Source organism: Ambystoma mexicanum, chromosome 14, assembly GCF_040938575.1.
Source record: "Ambystoma mexicanum isolate Mex_15411 chromosome 14, UKY_AmexF1_1, whole genome shotgun sequence".
In the NCBI taxonomy this organism is placed as follows: Eukaryota; Metazoa; Chordata; class Amphibia; order Caudata; family Ambystomatidae; genus Ambystoma; species Ambystoma mexicanum.
The window spans coordinates 130201537-130216869 of NC_090940.1; the positions used below are offsets into that span (position 1 = coordinate 130201537).

Here is a 15333-nt window from a genome sequence, read left to right on the forward strand (position 1 = left end):
ACCAGGTGCTGGACATGATGTGTCTATTGGATGTTCCAGTGCCCGAGGCACCAGCTTCGCAGGAGGGTGTGCTTTCAGGGGCATTCACCTTATCTCCTTCGGAGCGTACCGGCCTGTTATTGCAGAAGGACGTTTTAGCCGAGGTCCGTAGAGTCTGGGAGAAGCCACACTCTGGACTTTTCATCAATAAGAAAATTGACCCGCGCTACAGGTTGCATTCTTCAGAAGAGGTGGCCCTAGCATCTTGTCCGCCCCCCTTCACAGTGGTGGCTGCGGCCATTTTTTACAGTCCAGGCCTGCAGCATCCTCTTCTATGACGGCTACTCCGGCCTGGGGAAGGAGGACAAGCTCCTCGACTCCCTTGGGAGGAAGATTTTTGCTAACTCGACCATGCTGCTCCGGCAGGCCAATGCAGAACTAGTGTTAGCGGGGGCGAATATGAAAATGTGGAAAGGTCTGTCTGAGTTTGAGGAATTCATTCCGGTCGAGAAGCTGGAGGACTTTAAGGCGGGATTGTCCGATGCCAGGTTCTTAGCCCAGGATCTGCTGGAGGCCGCGGCTCATCACGTCGACACTTAGGCTCGGGGCCTTATGCTGGGAGTTGATGCCTCTCGACGGGCTTGGTTGCATGCCACCAAGTTCTCAAAGGAGGTGCAAGACAAGGTGTTGGACCTGCCGTTTGACGGTAAGGAGCTTTTCCATTCCTCAAAGGATGTGGAGCTGACCAAAACAAAGGACGGCACCCAGACAGCTAAGTCCTTGTTAGTCCTGGTTAAAACTCCTTTTAGGACCCAGAGACTGTTGTCGCAAATCCGGCCCTCATCTGGTTTCAGAGGGTTTCTAGATCGGAAATCCTGCAGAGTGGATAACCCTTCGGGTAATTCCCGCCGGAGGCAGCAACGGACTTGGTTTTTCTCCCGCTCCTCAGCCTCCTCCTCAGGTTCAGGCAGTAACACCACGAAAAACCGACCAAATGAGGATTCTGCGCGTTCGCATGAGACCACAGTGGGAGGACGCATTGCGTCTCATTGGGAGGCGTGGCAGACCATCACGAGGACAGGTGGGTCTTGTCAGTTGCTCGGACGGGGCTTTCGCTTACCCTTACCCCACCCTTCAACTCTCCTTTCCAGCAGTCGGGATCGTCCTCCCTAAAAGCCGAGGTTCAGAAGCTGCTGGACCTCAGAGCTGTGGAACCTGTTCCGCTTGGGGAACGAGGGGAGGGCTTCTACTCCCGGCTGTTTATGGTGCCCAAACCCAACCAGGCTGGCCTGCGCACCATCCCAGACCTTTCCAAGTTCAATGTTTTCCTACCCCAAGAGAAATTCAAGATGATCACGCCGGCCAGATACGGTCTTCCTTGCAGATGGGCGACTGGCTCAGCGTGGTGGACCTTCAGGATTCGTACATGCATATTCTGATCTGGAATCCACACAGGAGATATCTCAGTTTCTCTGTGGGAGAGGAGCACTTCCAGTTTCGAGTGCTTCCTTTTGGCCTCAGCTCGACGTTGCGTGTCTTCATGAAGATGATGTCGGTGATTGCGGCCTATCTTCGTCTGCAGGGTATCCTTGTGTATCTGTATTTGGACAACTGGCTCTTGCGCAGCCCTTGCCCGTTGAAAGCCGCATGCAATCTTCAGTCTCTCCTTCAGCTCCTGTTCCATCTTGGGCTGTCAGTGAACTGGCGGAAATCTTCCATGACGGTCTTGCAGGACTTTTTCCTGGGTTTTCGCTGGAACACGATCGACTGCAGAGTGTAACTGACCGGGGACAGAATGGCGGATCTGTTAGCCACGTGTCGGATTTTTGCACAGTCGGAGAGCATGTCGGCCTGGTGGTTCCAGAGGCTTCGGGCCTCATGGGCCCATGCGTTTTGGCTTTTCCTCTTGCTCGTCTCAAGATGAGGCGGATTCAGATGGCTCTTCAGAGTTCTTGGCGTCAGGCTGTGGATCCGGACTCCAAGTTGATAATTATTCCGGCTTCCATGAGAGCGGACCTGGAGTGGTGATCGTCTCTCAGCAACCTCTCGGTGGGGGCGGGTTTTCAGGACCCAGCCCCTATCCTATGGTAATGATCACGACGGACTCCTCCCTTCTAGGGTGGGGTGCGACCTTGGATCTTCTTCAGGTCTCGGATCTTTAGTCGCCTCAGGACAGGCTCCTCCACATAAATCATCTGGAGCTTCTGGCGCTCTTCCTAGCGCTCAAGGCGTTCAGACCGATCATTGCCAACAAAGTGGTCCGTATCCACACAGACAATGTGGTGTCAATGTATTACATCAACAAGCAGGGGGGCACCAAGTCTCCCCCCTCTTGTGGACCTATCCATCCAGATTTGGGAGTGGGCGGTTCTTCATGGTGTCTGGCTAGTTGCAGTACACATTCCAGGCCAGCTGAATGTCACGGCAGATGCCCTCAGTCGGCGGACGATGGTCAGCTACGAGTGGGAATTGAAGGCAGAGATCCTCTCATGGATTTTCCTGCGTTGGGGCACTCCGGAAGTGGACCTCTTCGCGACAGCAGCAAACAAGAAGCTTCCTCTGTATGCCTCCAGAAACGGGCTTGGAGCCTCCTCCCTGGGGGATGTTCTCGATATTCCATGGCACAACATGGGGGCTTATGCTTTCCCACCTCTGCCTCTGATTCATCAGACGATTTGCAAGATGAAGAACACAGTGAACTGTTCTCTTCTACTCATAGCCCCGTGGTGGCGGCCAGGTGTTGGTTCTCAGAACTTCAACACTTGGCGGTGTATCCACCGATAAGGTTACCGGTGAGTCCTGATCTTCTTCACCAGGGGGATCAACAGCTGGGCACCCCTCCCCACAATTGTTCAGCTTGGCGGCATGGTGCCTGGGTTCAGGTCCTTACAACATCTCAACCTGTCTGCGGATAACATGCGCATTATTCAGGCAGCCAGGAAACCCTTGACTAGGTCTCAGTACGGAAGAAAATGGCTCCGGTTTTGTCATTGGTATTTAAACAAACAACTGAACCCGAGGGCGGCTACAATTGACACTGTGATGTCCTTTGTATCCCACCTAGCAGAGTCAGGAATTTATGTTCTGTCATGCAGAACTTATCTTTCGGCGGGCGGTCTCCGCCTACCTATCTACGGACCAATGTTCTTACTCTGTCTAATCCAGTGGTTAAGAGACATTTTGCAGGTTTGACACGCCTTTATCCCCCAGTTCGTAATCTACACCCGTCGTGCGATCTAAATGTGGTCCTTATGGCGTTGTGCCATAAACCCTTCGAACCAATGGCCACGGTGGACCTTAAACACCTGTCCTGGAAGGTGTCTTTTTTGGTTGCCGTTACTTCTGCAAGGCGTGTGAGTGAGCTCCAGGCTTTGTCGGTGGAGCATCCCTTCTTGGTTTTTCACAAGGATAAGGTGGTTTTACGGACAAACCCTTCTTTTCTGCCGAAGGTGGTCTCTGATTTCCATCTGAAACAGTCAGTCTCCCTGCCAGTCTTTTTTCCGAACCCTGCTTCAGAAGAGGAAAGGGTTCTGCACTGTTTGGATGTTAGAAGGGCTCTTAAATTCTATCTGGACAGAACATCTGAATTTAGGAGCTTTTCTCAACTGTTGGTGACCTTTGGTAATCCAGCAGGTAAGCAGGCCTCTAAGGCGACTATCTCCAGATGGATCGCTGCCTGTATTACGGAGTCTTCCACTGTCCAAGGACTGCAGCCTCCTAAAGGTATTCATGCACACTTGGTGCGGGGCAAGGCAGCTGCAGTTACCTTTCAGAAATATGTCCCCTGGGAGACCATCGCAAAGGCGGCTACTTGGGGCCTCCCCATCGGCCTTTTGTAAACATTATTGTCTAGACCTGAGCTCCAGGTCTGATGCTCAGTTTGGCTAGGCTGTGCTGAAGAACCTTTTTCAGTAGTTTTTTTTTTTCCATCCACCCGTAGTTCCTGTAAGGAGTGCTTGGGAATCTCCCATAAGTATGGAGAAAAGGGGACGGGACGTAGGAGTTTTATCAGGTTACTCACCGTAGTGACCACCTTACTCCCAGTGCTTAGTCCCCTTTCCTCCATACGCCCGCCCGCCGCCCCCTCTAATAAGGTTCCTCTGTTATTGCTTAAAGGTCTTTGACCTGGCGATAGAAAAGGACTGATGGGCGATGCGCAGGGCGGAGCCGAGATGGGTGGGGTTACGGCCGTGTGCTGTGCCCCGCGCAGAAAGAGAGCAAGGACTAAACATTTTGCAAAATGTTGATGCTTTTTCAAAGTGCTCCGGTCCCCGTCGTCCCGTCCCACACGATGGAGGAATGTCCCAGAAGTATGGAGGAAAGGGGACTATGGACTAGGAGTAAGGTGGTCACTATGGTGAGTAACCTGGTTAATCCGTCCCCCAGGCCAATACGTTTTAGTACCCCAAAAAAAAAAATCCATGAGACCGAATCGAATGCCTTTTCAGTGTCCAGAATAACTGCCGCTGCAGAGGCATCCAGGTCTATTTGAGACATTATCCCGAATAACCTTTGTAGATTCAGGGCAGTGGATCTGCTCTGGATGAAACCCGACTGGTCTGGGTGTACTAAGCTAGCCATGTACAGGAGTAATCTGTTTGCAAGTATTTTCGCTAATAATTTTGCATCTGCATTTATTAGTGGCAATGGGCTATAGGAAGACCTCTCGGAGGGGGGTCTGCCTGACTTAAGGAGGACTGTTATCACAGCCTCCGATAGAGAGGGCGGCAGTTGGCCAGTAACACACAATTCTTCCACACCTTCAGTAGGCGGGGGGCAAGTATATCCTTAAAGCTTGTGTATAATTCTGTCCCTAGTCCGTCCGGACCCGGGGTCTTTCCAGTCGCAAGCGAGGAAATGGCTTCTTTAACCTCTTCAAGTGTAATAGGACCGCTTAACTTTTCTTGAGATTCATTGTCCAGGCAGAGTATGGCAGTCCCTTCCAGGTAACGATCTATCTCTTCTTTGCATGGAGGCTTTGATAATCATTCAGAAATGCCATGTTTATCTCGCCTGCTCTAGTTACATAGTTTCCTTCAGGGCCAGTAACGCACGTAATGTGTTGCACTTCCCTCTCTCCTCTAACTGTCCCCGCTAGAAGTCTGCCGGGTTTGTTACCCTCGCCATATTTAGGGGCCTGGTTTAATCTCATTGTGAAGCGGACCTCGCCATACTTTTACTTCCCGATTCTGGTGTGGCTACTGCTACAGAAATAAATCCGCTTTTGATCCTGCCTGTTTGCTCATTTTTATTTTCTCCAGAGCTAATGGGAGGCATGGGCTCTGTCAGTCAGCTGCTCCATGAAGTAGAAAGTGCCTCCTATAGGCTATTATAATCTAACGTTTGCCTTTGTCCTTTCTGCCCTCTTTGCCACCCTCGAAACCAAAAAGCTGGCATTCCTGCAATTCTTTTGGAGCTGCACTCTCATGTAGGCCACTAAATAGTATTTTCTATTTTTTTTTTTTTTAAGTATTTGCATCAACCCGCAGAAAGTGAAAACATACTAATTTTGTGGATCCAAGAACGGTTTTAAAATCTTTTGAAATTATATGTAGGCTTCTTTAATGGAGGGCAGCCGCCCTCACCCCCCCTCCGCCCCCGGAATGAAGCCATTGTGGTTTTGTTAATGGCCTGCCTGCACAATATTAGCAATACAGTCGTGTGGGGTGAACAGTCTGTCTTAGAATGTAACTAAGTGTTTCGACCTTGTTATTTTGGGTTTGACACAGATGCATCGAAATAGTAATGTTTCTGTTTTCATGGATCTCGGCAAGTTGTTTCATACTGTTGATTAATGCGTTTAAAACGTTTAGGTTCCACAGGACCCTAGGTATTTTTTTAAAAAAAATAAAAAACTGTAACAAGCCAGACTTGTAATTAAGATCTGTTTTTTTTTTATAGCGCTTCATTCCAATTGTAAACAGGCTAATAGCAGTTATTAATAGCCAGTGTGATGGTACTCTATTTATGGATCACGAAAGGACCACAGCTCTGCCAAGAATCGGACTCGTTTACTATTGATCCCAACTCACCTCTTTGTGTTTTTAAACTTGGTAAATGTGCTGCCTTTAACCAAAATAAAAATACTGCAGTGCCCTTTTTTTGCCATTAAACCGCTGACGCGCTTTCTTGCTTAGTGTAAGGTGATCCCAAGCAGGTAATATTGCAGAGGACCTTCCCGTGGGGCCCCCCCTGCACCCAGCCGGGCACGACTGACACGGAGCCGAGGTGTTGGGCGCAGACATAATCCGCCATCGCTGGGCATCCTGCTAAACCTCTGAGTCACCCGAGTCATTGGCTGGCTAAGCGCCGTTAAACTCTGTTCTATTTCTGTCAATCATTCAAATGCTCTTCTTTGGGGTGCTGGGCGGGCAGCGTTACATACACCCCTGTGGTTTAAAGAAGGGCCGTGTTTTTAGCGCACGCCTCTGTGCTATAGGCCTTTCCCTGGCCTTGCTACAGGCTGTCCGGTCACGTTGTTCGAGGGCGTAGTGGGGGCCGCACTGTTCGGACTCCCGTTAATTTGCCTGGGCTTTGCCTGAACCTTCATGTTAGTTGACAGCTGCTGCCATGGAGACGAGTAGTCTAGTGGAATGCTAATCGCATGCATGAACATTAGCAGCGCGCCTTGACGAGCACCACAGAGAGAGAGAATGGAAGGAGAGGCGTGGGGGAGGGTGGCGGGCTGGAAGCTACAGGCTGTTGTCTGGCAAGTAGCCATGGTGGGACGATTGGCGTTCATAGATATGCATTCAGTAGTTGCGAGGACTGCACCGCCTGATTTTGTCATGTTTTATAGCTGGCTCTTGTGAAATAATTGTTTTGGATTCTCAGGTTTTTCCATCGCGGTCGAATAAACCGCGTTAGGTAACACACGGGAGGATGAGGATGAGGTTGAGGCTGTGCCACGCAGTCTGACGGGCGAGGAACTGCTTCGGAAGGAAGAGTCCTTGGAACGTTCCTCATGTCGGGAGTCGGCGCCCTCTCCCATTTTAAATCGGGTGCACGGGAAAAGCTCCAATAGCGAGAAAGGGATGGTGAAGTCTAGGAAACCCAAAAACTTGAAAGGCAAGAAAAAGTGGGCGAGCTCACTCCGGAAATAATTAAGAAATGTGTAGGTATCGGATGGGGTGTTGATGGAATGCCCAAAATACGCCCCTATCTTCAAAAAGAAGAAAAGAGCAATAAATACAGTGGTACATCACCCGCTTCGGTCTCTGAGACAGAATGCATTTCTGATCTATAGTAAGTATGGTAAATTCACTTTGGAACCCGTGAGTAAATACTTTGTGCAGATGGTTGTTCCCAAAGTGATGTATCGAGTTGACTCAGTTTTCAATGTTAGTTTTCTGTAAAGATTGTGGCCCGAGTACTAAACCTTCTGAACTGTGTACTCCATGAACTAGGCACAAGATCATTTCAAGCGGTTGCTAGATGGAGATTTGAAAGATCCTTGTCCCAGCCGTAAATTCATAGACTTTAACATTGCACTCTTAAATGGGGTGAGAGGGTCGGTGGGGTGGGGTGGTTAAACGTGGTGGCTAACCTGTGAAGTCCATTTTTAAGTGGACTAAACCTATCCAAGAAACTGCTGATTGAGCACCCGTGCAGGATAAAAGGAGTTCATGAAAGTGATTGGATTACCACAATTTAAACCATGCAAGTGTAAACCCCCCACCCATTTTAGCATGGGAGTTTTATTTATGTTGAATGAAAGGGGATTCATATGTGAATGCTTGCAGTTCTGTTTCTATGTCTGCAGGTATTGTTTTCCTCTCGGGATCCAGGGGACTTGGTACGGCCCGCCAGGGGGGGAACTTGAGTGTGCCTGAGGTGGTGATGAGTAAAATCCTGTCACCGGTCCCCCGCCCTGGGAACAGGTGGACAGGACCATGATTAAGATATAGCAGCGGCAAGCTGCCCAGCGAGGAGAGCATGTCGCCCTGAAAAGCACGTAGGGCCTCCTGGCCCTCTGTGCTGACGAGGTTCCCCAGAGCATTCCTGTCCGGCCTGAGCTCTCCCCTCCTCAGGGTAGATGAAGTGCCCGGCGTAGTAGTGAGATAGCTCAGCTCGCGCTGGCAGCTCCCGTGGGTGTGCCTCTCTTGGTAGCGGACAGACTGTACCAGACGTGAGTCTGCCTTTCCCCATTTTCCTAGGACGGGAGGTAGGAGTGGAGAGCTAGCACCCGGAGCTGGAATCATAGTGAGGCCCGTGAGATGTATAAAAGTGTTTTGCCTGGCCTTCACAATCTGTTTCGGCCTAGTTGTATTTCCTGTCACTGTGATACTTAAGAGAACATCGGAGCGAAAAAAAGGGGAATATTTGGGTTAACTGGTTATTGCGTATAAGTGGTCTGTTCGAGAAGGGGAGAGATCGATAGAGAGGGAGAGATCGATAGAGAGGGAGAGATCGATAGAGAGGGAGAGAGAGAGGGAGATGGAGAGAGAGAGAGATCGAGAGAGAGAGAGAGAGAGAGATCGATCTTTTGTAGGAGTTTCTCTTATGTGTAGTACGGTAGGTTGTGGGAGAAAGTGGTCTGTCAGTTCCTGTCAGAACTCTGAGCTTGCGCTAGCGTCCTCTGCCGGACGTTGCATATTAGCCCTTCTGTCCCCCTTCCCTCGTTTTTTGTTCGACACTGGGGAGGTGGCCAATCGCAAGGGGCTCCGTATGGTGCAGAGGGATCGAGTGGAGTGCGCACCTTAAAAGGGGGCATAAATGTTTACCGGCCATCTCTGGAAAAGGGTCCCCAACCTGTGAAAGATTATTTGGTTTACCCGAGGTGTTACCCACATGTTGCCAGTTTAGCCCAGGAAGTGAATGAAGGTTTACTTATCTAATGTGTCAACCCGGGTGCACCAATGTATTGCATGAAGTGAAAGAGGGTTTACTTACCTTATGGGTCACCTCCTGTTCGCCAGTGTACTTCATGAAGTGAAAGAGTTTACTTATGTTATGGGCCAACCCATGTTCGTCAAGGTATCTCATGAAGTGAAAGAAGATTTACTTATCTAATGTGTCCACCCATGTGTGCCAAGGTACCTAATGAAGTGAATGCGGGTTTTCTTATTTTTATGGGTCAACCCATGCTCACCAATGTCTCCCATGATGTAAAGAATGGTTATTTATGTGGCAAGTCTTTCCAGCAAGTACATCGCAAGTAGTAAAACGGGTCTGCCAGGTACAATATGAGAATCCCTATTACCATTGCAACACTGGTGTGATATAGTTGTTGGGCTTTCATAAGTTATATATATCGTGCCCCAAACTGGCTGACAGTGAGAGTAAAGTGTTAGTTTGCTAACGCTTGTATAATTCTTACTAGCATATGTTCTGATTGACGGCAAAGCAGTTGGGTACTTACCATATGGGCTGCAGAATGCGCTGGGGCTGCTCCGGCCTAAAGGGAACCAGTTATGTGTTTATTCAAATGAGACTGTAATTAAGTCTTTAGTGATCCCACCGTAAACAGTTTTGTAGTGGGATCCCATTTTGAAGGGTACTGCTATCCTCCAGTGTCATACTGGGGTAAATGAGAACTATTGGAGGCAAATGTAAGAATGTAAGACTAGAAGACTGTACAGCAATTGTACTACCAGAGGTGGTAACTGTCATATAACTTGGAAACCGTGAGTTGTAATTATTCTTTTAACTGATCATATAAAAAGTTGTACAACCATAGGGCAGCTGGCCAGTGAGGCTGGACTGCCCATAGGGCAAGTAGACCATCCCCCCGGGTCCAGATATGCACATGTGTGCAGTAAGGTGTAGCATCCCTCGCCCAGGACTTCTACAGATAGCTACCCTTGCCATGCCCCCTTTTTCCTTGGGAGAACCACCTTGCACATGGGGTATGACGTCCTTTCATCGCAGGATGTTTTTTTGCAGGGTTTTCTACCACAAATTTTTTGCTGAAAAAACTCATCGAATTTTTGGGGGGAGAGGGATAGAAAAATATATAAATTGGGTGTGGGTGTTCTGTTCGGGAATATATAAAAAAATTTAAGTGGATGCGGGGATTCGGGGGGAACCCCCAAAAATACAAAAAATAAAAATTCGATTTCATTTTGTTAAAAACCCAGCGAAAAAACATCCTGCGATGAAATGACATGGAACCACACATACATACCCTTTGTATGAACAGTTCGGCTTGAATATTAGAAACTGGGCCTTTTGGCCTCATATTTATAAAAGTTTCCTTCTAAGTCGTTGAGCACTTTAATTATGTGCCTTGGATTCAATTTTAGACATACAAGGGCGATATTATGGATGAGAAAGGCTCTGACCCATGATCAAGCATATTGTCGATATTGTCAAGATAGTGAAACATTGGAAACAGTACAACATATAGTCCTAGAATGCACATTTTCGATTGATGTATTTTAGTAAATTTGTTCATAGAGTTGACTGTTAATCGCATGAATTCCTGGAATCATTAATTGAATGGAACTTGTGCTTCTCTTAACTAGTGGTATTTATGTTTTTTACACAGATTAAGCTGCTATGAATTGCACAATAAACACATTTTTTATTTGATATTTAATTGACTCACTTTTATTAATTTGGTATGCATGTTATTGTGCTTTTGATAATGATTTTTGTAAAGGTTGATTTTATTAACCAATACAAATAAAAAATTAAAAATGGTTACGAGGATTGTACCACCTCATTTTATCATGTTTTATTGCATACATTTTAATGTAGTAAGTCTCATGTTTGTGTTGTCCGGGTCGATGTAGTTATACTGCTGCTGAGGCCTTCATACTGATTCACCATGTGAGGTGGGTTTACTCTTCGCTGTGTGTGTGTCATGATTGCTATTAACAACGTGCATCATTGCCACATACATGGTCTCCCGCTGCTCTGGTGGATCTGAAAGAGAGGGGGGAGGGTTTGGTTAATGGATGGCAGGAAAATGCAATATAGCTTTGCCAATGGGTTGATGTGTACACACAAGTACCCTGAGCTCTGTCGGAGTGTCTGTTTTTAGGTGTTGGGTGTTGAGAGCATAGAGGCATTTGTGTCCGGAGGGGAACCTCATGTTTTTTTATTTATTGTATATTTTTAAACCTTGAACCTAGCTTGGGAGCAGTCTAGCATTATGCAAGTAGCAGAGCAAAACATTGGTAGCAACAATTGAATAAGTCATCAAGTACATGAACATGTGGGTCTGCAGTGCATGGATGGATACTGAAGTGGGGCACCATGGCCGCCTCTCCGAACAGGTCAAGACAGCCTTAGGTTGGCTGATCAGATGCTGGCCAAATTCCCTGAATTGGCAGGGGTTGTCCCTTGGGTTCTGCCTTTGGTGGTTGAGCCTTGCTCTTTCCACTAAGCTGGTTCCTTGTACTTCAGGCTCTGGCAGCATACAAGCTCCCACTGCTCTTTTCATCAATTCTTCCTTCACTGCTGGAGTTCCTGACCAGCACTGGAGTGGCCACAAGTGGAAATGTACAAAGTCTGACTTTCTGGTACCAGAGTCCACGGTGCTAAACATGTTTCTGACCAGCGTTTAGTGTACTAAGACCAATGTTGTTGTTCTTTTTGTTTTTCCTGCATAATTACTAGCACAATCAGACCGGTGTTCCCAGAGCCCTTTATAGTCGTAGGCCTCTATTGCTACACTTTTCTTGCTCCTAGATGGGTTTCTGCTGTTCTTCGGAGGAAGAGAGGGGGTTTTCCAGCCTGCTCCTGGTCTGTCAGTCTAGCTAAACATTTTGTCTTCAGATGCGTTTCTAGATCATCTAGCAGACCAGCTGAGGGACAGGGATTTCCCTGCCTTGATGTTATGGCTGGGGGCCGATGTGTGCCCCTAGAGGGTGATAGACCAGCCTCCGAACTGTACCACTCAAGCTAGTACACAAACCCAGCTGTGTGGAAAGATAGGGCAAAAGGGTGCAAGGGGCAGAGGGTGAGCCCCACCCCCCTAACGGCCTCTTCTAATCTACAGAGCAAGAAAAACAATCCGTGATTATGAGCTATGACCAGAATAGCCTCTGTCCTCCCTCTTAGTTCACCACCTTACCTGAAATGGGACCGAAACTAAATCCAGAACCGGAAAGGGAGGAATAAATCTAATATCCAGAACACCAGAAGAAACCAATCCGAAAGTTTCTCAGAAAAAGAACAATCAAGTCAGAAAACAAAAATTCACTCTTGAACATATCCAAGGGCCCCATCTTCTTTCCCATCTGTTACGGAAGAGGTCCAAATTCCATGGCACACCAAAAAACCAAAAGAAGTAAAAATCATTGTAGAGTCAGGATGGTAAAGCAAAGATGAAAAACAAATTCAGAACGAGGTTCCAAGGCACAATCCACAAAACAAATCAAGGAAATGGAACCGAGAGGAAGCCAGGGACACACCAAAACACTGTAGCCATTGGGGAATCCAAAAAGGGACAGACCAAGGAGCCACAGTCCAAATCTAAACGGCCAAAGAAAAAAAGGCGACTGCTGTGAAGACATGCAGCTCTCCTGTGAACAGTTTAGAAACACTGGTTGCTTCCAATGCAGGGATTTTTTTGTAGTTCTCGGGACAAATGGATTAATTGATGTCTTCGCCGTGAGTGCGATGACGTCACTGGCACGCGTCCCCTGCAGCATTGCCAGGATAGTGAACAATTGGAAACAGCACAACATATAGTCCTAGAATGCACAGAACTAACTCATTTTCGGTTGATGTATTTTAGTAAATTCTGTGAGAAACCTGAGGGTATTCCCACTCATACTCCCCCTGGATCCGCTTCTCAGGTGGCCAGGGAAAGGCCATCACTTTTGGATCCTGACCCTGGTGGTGGAGAAACGAGGGAGGATCACCTGTGTGAAACAAAGTGAAATTACATACATTTAATTGAATGAAAGTACATGGCCAAACAATTAATTGAAGAAAACAAAAGGGGAAAGTGCCCTTTTTGAAAGTAACCCACGGAAAAGTTCACCATTATGAAAGCGTGCGACAAAAAGGTTCAGAATACAGAAAACCACCTCAAAGGGGACTTTTATGAACAAATACAGTGCAGCAAGATTTAAGACTTAACAAGAGGTGTGTGACATATATTGGCAAAGCTAAGAGGCTGACACGGTGACGCCATGAAAGTGTGCACCTTTGCATAAAGCCAAGAGGCTGACAAAGAGAAGCAAAGTAAAGGTGAATTGGGACACAGGGGCAAATACAGAAGACCCTGTGTGTTCTGAAGAGCCAACGGTTCCTGGTTGCACGACCTGTGATGGGTGGACCGTGTGGTCCGACAACTGCGCCTAGACCAGGGAGCCCTGAATTGTGAAAGCCAAAGACATGTGAAATATAACAATGAGGAGCACTGTAAGTGAGCTCGTGATGCAAACCAGAAGAAGGTTCAAGTTGGCCTGGAGCTGTACTGAACTTTTAGAGGTTGAACCACATATAAATTGCTGCGTTGAAGCCTTGGAGAATGGAATCCTGAGGATTGATGAACTGCAAACAGTGTCTTTCAGACGGAGCCTTGAGACCCCGTTTTGGAACTTGGAGAAGGGAATCCCAATGATTTATGAAACTTTGTTGAACTTCAGGTAATCTTGATACTTTTAGTGGAACTCTTCTTAAACTTGGGAAAGGGGAGCTTAGAAGGAAGCTGGCCTCTGGAAGAAGATCTGAATGTTGTTGATCACCATTTCTTTGATTATTGACATCCCTGCACATTGTTTAGCTTTAGTTGTGAATGCAGGCATATGTTTTGGGCAAAGATTAACTTTTAAACTCTTTAACTTGGACTTTCCTTAGTTTTGTTCAGAAAGGGAAATGACACCTTGGTGTAGGGCAAGTTAGGGCTTCTACCATCCTGACATTTGAGTTAATACATTATTTCTGTTTGAACTTTGAATACGTTGTCTGTGTCTTACTTCAAGATGCCTTCACAGTTCATAGAGTTGAATTTGTGGTCTTTGATGGCATACATGATCCCTGAGCTGCCACCGAAAAAGCCAGGAGTGCGTTGCATGGAGCGCTGACATACATGGAGGTCGCAGAACCACAACATTTGGCCCATCCTCAAGTTGGTGCCTGTGAATACTCTGCCAGCCCTCCCTCAACCTGCTGGCCATGCGTCTGTAGCGGGGTGTTGTATTACGCAACTTATTGGGAGACCAGTGTAGGCAGAAACACAATATATATCTTATGCCTTTCTTATAATTTGACCCGCCTCTTACCAGTCTCCAAACCCTGCTCGCATGGGTTCAGGATCACCCTGGTGAGCCCTGCTGAAAAGGTGGTGATGGTAGGGGAAATCGGAAGGTTAGGGCAGGATCTTCAAATACCCCTAAGAAAGAAAACAAGTTTATAGTAACTGGCCCACAAAAGGAATGCTGGTGTGCGGTTCCTTTTAGTTCTTATACATTCCCTTATTTACTTTTCTTTTCCGTTATATTAGCAGGGTTTTGTACAAAAAAGGGAAATCGCAAGACACTTTATACAATTGAAATTAAACCCAGCAGCTGCATATCTAACAAATATTAAAGTCCTTCAAACATTACAAAATATAAGAGTCTTCAAAAAATATGTATACAGTTTATAAGGTGTACTGTATATAAAAAAAACGATATATATATATAAAACAACCTTACTTCAGAGACAACCTGGCCAGGACTGTCTCAATGTCTCTGCTGCTGCTCTCTTGATGTTCCTCTCAGGGTTCACGTTCTTTTTTACAAAGGTCCTGAGAGACACTGGGCAACAGCAGGAGCAACAGTGAGGGTTCCTAAAGTCCTAACGTGGGCTGGGATGCATAGACCAGGTGCAGCCCAGCATTCAGATGCAGTTTGGGGAGCCCATCACAACTCAGTCCACCTGGGACACACCCGCCAGGCGATGTGGAATAAATTGACCCACTCAACGGCATTACCCCACATCACTAAGCTGCATTTGCGTAAGAAACCGCAACCTGGCTGCGCTGGTGGTGGTGCGCACCAGGACCTCAAAACTGCGTTTTGGCAGCAACAAAAAGATGGCTGCACCGTCCTGCCTAGCACACGTCCGGCAAAATGGAACAAGGGGACACAAAAAGTATGCCAGTGTGTTCTAAAACATATAAATGGAATCCAGTGAAAAATCAGCGTTGCTTTGCTGCAAAAGCCAAAATCCCCTTCAAAATGAAACATTTTCACCCTATAAAATGCTGCTTTGACACTAATTTCATCTGTTCATTTTGAAACCACTGTGATTGAAAAGGCACCGTCATGCCCAGGATATTTCACTGTGCTTCTCCAAACCCCTGGATAATTCCTGAGTGACAGGCCCCATCAAACCAACTCTCAGAGAAATCAATAAGTAACTTCACTTGCACGCAATCGCGTGTTTATTTCTTTGCAAATGTATCCAGGC

At 47.1% G+C, this 15333-nt stretch overlaps 1 protein-coding gene across 5 annotated transcripts in view; it reads left to right on the top strand.

Moving 5' to 3' along the window:
- The window catches only part of PALS1 (protein associated with LIN7 1, MAGUK p55 family member), a 908688-nt gene that overhangs the window by 205071 nt on the left and 688284 nt on the right, over window positions 1-15333 (top strand). Inside the window, exon 1 of one of the 5 annotated variants that reach the window (XM_069638718.1) lies at window positions 6740-7224. The exons of the other annotated variants lie outside the window; for them this stretch is intronic. The gene's annotated coding sequence lies outside the window, so the exon portion shown is untranslated. Of the gene's footprint in view, window positions 1-6739; window positions 7225-15333 lie in introns of those variants that run through there. 5 annotated transcript variants of the gene reach the window in all.